General features: G+C 43.5%; 1 long non-coding RNA gene across 1 annotated transcript; it reads left to right on the top strand.

The window, feature by feature from the left end:
- The first annotated feature begins 3,323 nt into the window (after positions 1-3,323).
- Positions 3,324-9,011, top strand: LOC129384428 (uncharacterized). Its single transcript, XR_011890205.1, has 4 exons — positions 3,324-3,626; positions 4,472-4,570; positions 5,553-5,680; positions 7,734-9,011. It is a non-coding gene; the product is annotated as an uncharacterized lncRNA (long non-coding RNA).
- Positions 9,012-9,387: the final 376 nt, after the last annotated feature.

Genomic DNA, 9,387 nt, shown 5'->3' with positions numbered 1-9,387 from the left:
TATTTATTGGCATTCTATTATGCAGATGTTGGTATAGTCCTCTCTCATGCACTGTGATACTTTTTCGAGGAGAACTTTTGCTCCTGGCTCTTGGATTGCTAACGCTGATAATATTGACGCTACAACTAAATGCGCTTTTGAGGTAGTGTGCGTTTCAGAAAGCCCATGCTGTTATGCCACCGGTACACCCTTCCTTCTACAGTCTGGAGTTTAGACCTCCTGATCATCATGACTGGTGATACGACGATGACTAATAACACGACGATGGTGAAGCTATGATGACGAAAGACAGACCTTGTAGAGCGAGTTGGCTCTGCCTGTCTGTCCATCATGCAACTTCTCCATAATGAGTAGATCGCGCAGCAACGTGAACAAATGATAAGCTGAATAATGTGATTTTCAACGTGCGCAGCCGGATATCGGAAGATGTGGTATTAAGTACTTTTCCGACAGTTCTTCATAAAATGCGCCATAAATGCAATGCTTCACGACGAAAATGAACAATGAAAATAATATTAAAGCAGCTTTTTGTACCAATAGAGGTAATTTTTCAGCTACACTTGCCATGCAAAAAAGGAAAGAAAAACTAGATGGGATGCAGGACATGCTGAAGTAAGAGCAATAAAAAAGTGAGAACAAATGTTTTTAAAGTAAAACAATAGCATGTCCGATTTTCCCTTTAACAAGTTCAGAAGGCAGAGGCCTGTCATCTGAACTGGAAGAAAAGGGTTCCTTCTAACGGCATTCCATGATTAACACAATATAAAACATGCAAATATCCTATGAAAAGCCTGAATACTGTTACGGAACAATTGGACAAGACCGTGCGCGAAGGACAGATAACGAAGTGGCAGGCTGCTTACTGGAGTTGTAAGCACTGAATTTCGTATCAGCCTGCTCGTGTATCACTAAACATCTACATGTGAATAGCTGTATATACCTTTTTGCCTTACCCTCCCTATTGCAAAAACGAGCGTCTTGCAGTGTGAAACCAGCGCGCTTTTTGGCGCTGGGTCGCACTGGGTACGCTGGCACTCGCTGGGACTCACTGGGACACCAGTGAGAACGCTGGATAAGAGCTGGGTCACACTGGAAGAGACGCTGGTTCCACTGCCATGACGCTGGGGCGCACTGGTTTGCGCTGTAGAGGCGCTGCACACTAAACATTTTTACGCCCTTATGGGTGTTAAGAGGGGTGCTTTCTGCATTTACACCCCTGTCCACACCTTTTTAGCGCCCTTTTCGGTCAAAACACCCTATCACAAGGGTGTACAGTACACATAGGTGCGACTTTGCTAGAAGAAGGGTGTTAAATCGACGACTGAAGGGTGTTGAACGCATTGATGCATAAATCTAAGTAACGTGTACACGTCCACGCATTGAGCAATGTGTGTAGGTATTGCATTTTTAATGATAAAGCATTTTATGGCCTTTCAGGTAGGAAAGATCGCGTTCTCCGCAACAACAATCCATACGGGACCCTGCTCATGTCAATCTTGTCATTTCCCTTGAAAGCATTCAGAAAGCATTCAGAACCGCGCCGCCCTTTTATTCTCTCAAATTATTCACGTCATATTAGCGTCACGTCCATGAAAAGAACACTAGGTCAACCTGACCTTTGGTTACGTCGTAGGTACCTTCGTCTGTGTATTTTTCATAGAATATGGTACTTTAACCCTTCTCTTAAAGAAAATATTTCACCGCACCAAGTTGTATCTCGTCTCGCATCGACCATCAACACAAAATTGATGTGCCATTCTTCCTTTTTGCCAAGAACAGCCACTGAATGGAACCGCCTTCCCGCCTCCACAGTCTCAATTTGTGACACCACTAATTCAACATCGCTGTTCAAAGTGTCTTACAGTTTAATTTTCTATTCTTGCCCTGCACTGCAAATATTGTATACTTTCACCCCTTCTTTCTCTTGTGTCTACTAGGCCTTGAAAGTATATTATACATACTTTCAAGGCCTAGTAGACACAACAGAAAGAAGGGGTGAAATTGCGGCATTATTGCATTATTTACCCATAATTGCTCATAATTAACTTTGTTGTATTTACTGTCTTCTGTATCACTACTGACGTCATACAAGACGCTGATGACGTCAGTAGTGATACAGAAGGTAGTAAATAGAACAACGTTAATTATGAGCAATTATGGGTAAATAATGTGAATTAGGGTGGAATAAATTCGGTTAAGGTTCGTACAAACTGTAGCAAGGTGGATTACGGCAGATGAAGGTAGAATTGTGAAGACACGTGACAATGTATGACGTATCATGGTCACGTGATAATTGCAAGTGTACATCCATGAAGTGATTAAGTTTTCGCATTCCTAAGTGACTGTCGATCTTTTTCTAGGATTCTGATGTTACTGGCATGACGGCCACTCCAAAATGTATCATCAAGAGAATGTACGCAGTTTCACTTACAATTTAATTATCACTATATTTTGTGCTCACAATTATATTATCATGAAATTAAACACTTCTAAGACTAACTGCAGTAGCAGAATGAAAACGAGCGAGCAACTTGCACAATTCTGTACGAATATTTCGGTGCCCTTAAAAGCCCAACAAGAAGTGGCGAAATTAAAGAAGCTGTCTGGATACATTGCTGAACAAACAGGGACGTGCTATTAGACAAGCCTCTGATGTACAATGGCATCAACGTACAATTTGCTTGGTGAAGCCATAACGAAGACATTTATAGCGGCGAGATCACGCTGGAAGTTCTGAAATCCGAATCTCCACGTACCTTGCCTAAGTTATTCAGAGTTTTACTAAGCTACTGGTCTGCCTTCTAAGCGCATCCTCGGACACAGTTTGTAAGGCTCAGCCTATATATTAGGGGCTGGTGTCGTCAAAGCTGTAATTGCTTATCCACAGCATACGCTCTTACAAACGCATTCTTCAGTCGCCTCATGAATGCTTACGCGTCGCTGTCGCACGACCAAGATGTGAGGGTCTTTATCGAGCCAGGATATCGCTGTAACTACGCTGTGACCTCGCAAGGTTGCTTCGTTTGGACGCAGCGAATAATATATTCGCACCAGCAGAAGAGCGCCGATCGTCTCGCTCACGGTCCCGATTTGTGTACTGTACCCTCAGTCATGCAGCGCCGACTGCGCCCCCCGCCCCCCCAAAAAAAAAAATATGCTCGGCACGAACCGTAGTAGCAACTACCCGCCTCACCGCTCTTGTTGGAGGCCACAACGAAGCAGCAGCTAACAGGCGGCCATTCGAGCAAGCAAACCTGCCAGAATAAACGTTCAATTTGCGCGCCCGCCACCCTGCCCAATGAAAAGCGACCGGAAGTGACGGGCGACGCTGTACAGTCACTTCGGCGCGCGGCACGATGGGAAGGCGGAAGCTACGCCATTATTGCATTCTTTAGCTACGTGGAATGCGTTCGCGTCTCGCGCTGTGCGACATAATTTTAAACGTGTGATTAGTTTTGTGCGCGGTGTAGAAAAAGGTGTGGCCCGTGCTTTATGTATTACTCGTGCTCCACTTCAAAGCAAAGCGTTCGTACGCACTGGAAGATGGATCCACGGACGCTGAGACGAGCAGTTGCAACGTGCCCTGTGTCGGCGGTCGGTAGTACTGCCATAATGGAAATTTTCAGGCAAGTGTCCATTTATTTGGTATTTCTTTGGTTTGTTACGTGTTTTTGTTCGCTCTAGAAGTATCTTACTGTGATCTCGTAGCATAATTCACTAATGTAAGAGCAAGAGCAGCTGCACTCCTAGTAGGGCAAGTTAACTACCTCGATCGCGCCCCGTCTTACATCGGGCGTGATGCGCCTGCATAGTTACGCTTTTCTCAGCGCTTCAACGTTCATAGATGTGCTTCTTTTGTGCGTTCAGCGCGGCTTCTTGTAATACGGTCGCTCGCACTTAAGTTAAATGTGGTCGACCACTATTGCGTCGCGTAGAAAAAGGACGACTGACTTTGCCACCTTTCGAAAGAACTGGCGCGGTATTGGTTCTCCCTGATGCGGTCGCGTGCTGCTGTTGCTGCTTGCCGGGCGCCTTCAGCATGTTTTCGGCTCGCTTTGTCTGTGCGTGTGTGCGCGCTCGCGCTCGGCTCGATTCGTGTGTGTGCGTGCGCTCAGCTCAGCTCGCTTTGTGTGTGTGTGTGTGTGTGTGTGTGTGTGTGTGTGTGTGTGTGTGTGTCTTGCGCGCGCATACATGCCGGTTTGTATGGGCCGGCGTGCTTGCGTGTGTCTAGTGCGTACGTGTTTTGTGAGCGTGTTTCTGTGTGGGTCACTGTGTGTGCGTGCACGTGTTAGCGTGTCTGCCTGCATGTATGTGTGATTGTGTTTATCAATGTGCGCGTGCGTGCCTTTGTGTCTGCGCTTTGAGAGTGCGTATATTTGTGTGCGCGCGAGTGCGTTTTGTGTGCGTGTGTATGTATTGCATAAGGCCCGTAGAGTTTTACTCGCAATAAAACTCTTCCAATTTGGTGCAGCGAGTGTTGCCGCCTGAAAGCCGAGTTTGGTTTCAAGCCAACCTGGACAACTGCTGTATCAGGCGCTGTTTCTCAGGAGGATCAGTGGGAAGGCGTCAGGTATACGCTTCCTCCTTTTTCCCGCCTCTGCGCTGATGAATCGATATCCTTGATTGTTATTCTAAAAGAAACGTTACATCCAGAGCACAAATAAATGATTAAGAAATATGGTAGTGTGTTTCGCCATTACACTAATTCTGATCTTAAAGACGTGAATTTCCCATTAGCCCACATTTCCGTTGATGCATACAACCGCTGAAATTGTGAACAGCAGGTTATTCAAGACCCCCCGTCCTACGTATATAGCAATTGTCTTCAGGAGCTTTAATGAATTTTGAAAATTTGAAGTGTTGTTGTTGCGCTTTAGAGGTATCATATGCAAGCTTTAGGTCCCTCCGGGTAGTTTGCATGCTCTTCGAGAGCTGTCGCCTATAGCCCTATTGAAATTCGTAACTACAGTTTGGAGCACTAGGGAAGCTAGAAGGCTTGTCCTGGATCTCGAGAAAGTGTTTAAGCTGGAAGTGTAGGTTGAGGAGTTTAGGGTTGGTCACACGAAGGCTTTTTATGCCTTAGCAGTAGGAGTGTCAAAGGATAAAAAATGCAGTGTGTCAAGCGTGGGAAGCTGCTTATGTGGTAGAGGCTTGTGTGTGTGTGTGTTTGTGCGCGCGTGCATGCATGCGTGCGTGTGTGAATTCGCTCCTCACAAGGGAGTGTGTGTGTGTAAGTGAGCTACTTCTTTGCTGGTGCTATTTGCCAAAAATTGGCAAGAAAACACAATAATCAATATAACTTGAAATAATAAGCTATGCAAAGCATGCTGGCACAGTAGCAACAGCAGCATATGAGCATACAAACATGCAGCTGTGTGACAATCTTAATGCATGACTGCAACATCTGGAAGGAAGCTTGCTTCTTTTTTAGTAAGCAGCGCAAAGTCCATATTTTTTGCTTTTCTCGTGCAAACCAAAACGAGGCTCATTACCAGTGATCTTGTCTTTCATTCTAATAGCATTTGTTTATCTTTGAGTGTTGTTTCTCGCAGGTCATGCAGATGATAGCATCAATTTCAAAATGCCCAGCCTTGGTGCCCTCTATTAAGAGCAAGCCACTTGCGTTCACCTTCGGGCAGATGGTTGATGTCTTCTAGGAAGCAGTTGGGAAGACTACATTGTAAGTAGATATAGGTGTGTAGTTTAATATAGTAAGTCAAGTTATAATTTAAAACTCTGAGGCTCTTTGGCGGCCTAAGCTTGATATCATATGCAGTTGTGTGTGTATTTAAATATTGCCGATTGTAGTGCATACTGCAGGTATGACTCTTGATCCAAAGCATACACTTGCATTTTCTTGATGGCCTTTCATAATGAGGATTTTCTTTGTGCAAGAATATTCACAGATGGGGGCATTCCAGCATGATATTCTTTATTGTGCATTCAGTGCTAATTTCGTATGACCTTCCTGCTACCAATGTTTTTGCAGGAAAGGAATATTTCCTTTCTCTATGCAATGAGCTTGTTATTTGCTCGTTGCATTACTTGTCTACCCTTAATTTAATCCCGTATAATTCTCAAAACCTTAATATTTGAGCTGTTTTTATTTCAAATATTAACATGCGCCGGATTGCAATCTAGACTGCAAGGGATTTGAAGAAACTACAAGAAACTAGGACCACTCATGGGTGTTAAAAAACATTTCCGCAGGCATTGCACCTATTTGTTGTACTGAGCTAGCTGCTCATGAAAATTGCAAGCATATGTCATTACATACAGTTTTGCAGGATATAGCAGGCCTATCATTGTCGCTAAGCACAACCTTTCCTCATTTGCATCATGAAAATCTGCCTCATGCTTAATTTGGGACAAGTCTTGAAAAATGAATGCTTCATAATTTTGAAACTACACAAACTATTGGTTGGGGCTTGGCAGTTTTCAGACTTGACCATGTTGAACCTAGCCATTACAAGACGACAAAAAAAACATGCACAGGACTCATTCAATCAAATGCAATGCTGTGGTCATTTTCCATGTGGCAAAATGTACTTTTAGGCGGGGGAGGGCGGGTAGCCAATTTACAACCATTGCGACTCATGCGGGTAGTGGCAACACAGGATGAGAAATGGTTGTGGCTCTGAGGTTCATTGAATATGTGAACACTTATATACAATCCCTCCCCACCCCCCAAGTGAAGGGTAACCGTGCAATATATTTTGGGCGGTAGAGATGATTTTTTAGGAGACAAGAAATTTCAGGCTCTAGTTGAGATGCTACACAAAGGAGGACCATGTATGTATTCACAGAATAACATAAACTGCCTACGAGGGGTATCACAGTTTAGAGCATGAAGTAGAAAGTGGGAGCATGACGAAGGATCATAAGTTTATTTAAACTTATGATCTTTGAGAATACTATTTGTCACCGTTTGCCAAGCTAACCTATTGAAAGAAAGGGGCCTGCTCTAAAAAAATAGTTAACACATGCTAAATTTTCAAAGAAAGTATGCCGAACTGTCAATTATTACTAAGTTAGTAAATAAGAAATACACAATAAATTTTAGGATACAGAAAGGGTCTAATAAACTGCATTGGGGAGTTGGAGATTGTTGGGCTGGATGCATGTATTGCAGGGCAAATGATAATGCCAGTGGGGGTTCCCTCATTTTCATTTTGTGTGTACTCTCTGTAAAATTACTCTTTGTCTCCTAGTGTAATAATGTTGTGTAAAAACAGCCATTTTTTAATGTCTTGTGCATGTCAGTCTTAATATGCCATATCCCGTAAGGTTCTCAGCTGCAGTACTTATAAAGTGTAATGCAGAGATATATTCCACATTTCATGCCAATTTTATATTAAGGTCACATACACACTCTTGGACAAATTTCTGTTGTTGAGAGATGTCATTGGTAGTGTCCTTAAATTTTATTCACTCTTATTTTCTATGGTGAAAAGGCTACTGTAAATTTATTTGCTTTTGCTGCTGTATGTGCCTTGTATTCACAGTGACATAGTGGTTTAGTGTTCACAGTAAATGCAATTCCTGAATTTGCAAAATAGAAATTTCTCCTACCTTTCACCTGTCTTGCCCAGTTGCCTGAGCTGTTCATTGTTCCCAGTCACATTAAGTTTGTTACTTTCAGGAGCTTGTTGCCTTATCAAATTTTCCACAGTGCACATGTGTAATTGCACAGACTGAACTCTCATGATTCTCTTCTTATTTTGTTAATGCAGGATGCAAGATTCCAGCAATGCCATGCGCTGCATTTATTGGTCAAGATGCTCAGAGAATGGAGTCCCTGCACCTCGTGGTGAAACGTGAACATTTTCTTTCTTTTGGAAAGCTAAACGTCATTTGCTGCATCAATTGCATTCTTGCAGCTCAGATGTGTACTATATTTTTTCTAATTTTGAATCAATTAATATTCACTGTTCAGTATAAAAATGACGTACAGTGTGAAGGACAAGGACTGCGAGAGATGACATACACTGCGCTGACTTCGAACAATATTTTATTGCGTTGCCACATCGTGTGTTTATACACAAGAAGGGCCATGTGCAGAAAATGAAAGGCAGTCACAAGGGGTGTTCTAACAGCAAGTCATTGTACTAAAACATGGTCACTAAAAAAAATCACAATTTCTATCTGTGGAGATACAAGACTTCACTAGGGGTCAGCGTGATAGAGGGGGCACTAACGCACACACTACCCATTTTTCTGGTGAAATAAGCATCAATAATGTACCGGGTGAGCTGTGTTTCGCTAGAACTTGCGTATCTTCAAAGAGGGGCATGCAGCGGCAGTCCCGGCAATGAATGCCCAAGTGGCCTTGAACAGTGTTATGGACGTTATAGTGCACTTTTAAACGATCATTTAGGCACCTGCCTGTCCGTCCAACATATTTACTGCCTCAAAACGGGAATATGGTAAACCACATTCGTTACACATATCGCAAAACGTTTTCTGTGCCCGACAGAGCAAGAACTCTGACACGATTTAGGCGCGTTTACACGCTTACAGAGCTTTGCCAGCTTTTCCGGGGCTGAGAAAAGGACTGGGATTCCTGGAGGTTGCCAAATCTTTTTTTAGCCTATCGGAGACATCATGCACATACGGTAGCACTGCGAACCAGTCTTTCAACCGGCTGGTTCCTTGTCTGAGTGCGCTCATCACGTTTTGTGCCCTTCAGAAGCTGTTCCGCTATGGCTGAAATTAAGGCCAAGGGGTAGCCAACCCAAGAAAGGCGATCAACCTGTGCAGCAAGACTATCTTGCATTTCATGTGAGCAAGATTTATTGAGGCTGTTAACGAGGCAAATCTTTACAATACCTCGTTTAACAAGCTTTGAATGTGCAGAGTTAAAGGGCAAGAGTGACTTCTTCTCGGTTCAAAACACTAGCCCACCTGTTTATTTGTAAGGCACTTGCCTGAGATCAAGAAAGCGCAAAGAATCATCAGTGGGGACCTCATTTGTTAGTTCTAGAGGCTGCAGCTCTTAAAGATCTCCAAGTCTCCCAAGCAGCAGGCACAAAAGCATGATCAGTGCAATCAATAAATACCAGGTAGTCGTCCACAAACTTGCACACTTTGACAACGAGAGACGCATCTAGGGGACCTTGAATATTTCAATCATGATTAGCTAGATAAATATCACTCAGTGGCGGCGCCAGGCATGATCCTGCAGAATATACAAATAAATGGTATTTGTATAGGATCATGCCTGGCGCCTCCACTATGTTATATTTATCTCGCTCATCATGATTGCAATATTGAAGGTCACCTAGATGAGTCTCCTGTCAAAGTGTGCAGGTTTGTGTATGACCACGTGGTATTCATTGATTGTGCTGATCACGCTTTCGAGCCTGTTGCTTCGGGAGTCTTGGAGAT

The sequence above is a fragment of the Dermacentor andersoni genome, chromosome 9 (genome assembly GCF_023375885.2).
Source record: "Dermacentor andersoni chromosome 9, qqDerAnde1_hic_scaffold, whole genome shotgun sequence".
NCBI classification, from domain to species: Eukaryota; Metazoa; Arthropoda; class Arachnida; order Ixodida; family Ixodidae; genus Dermacentor; species Dermacentor andersoni.
Note: the sequence above shows the minus strand (reverse complement) of the source record. Positions and strands in the feature narration are given on the sequence as shown.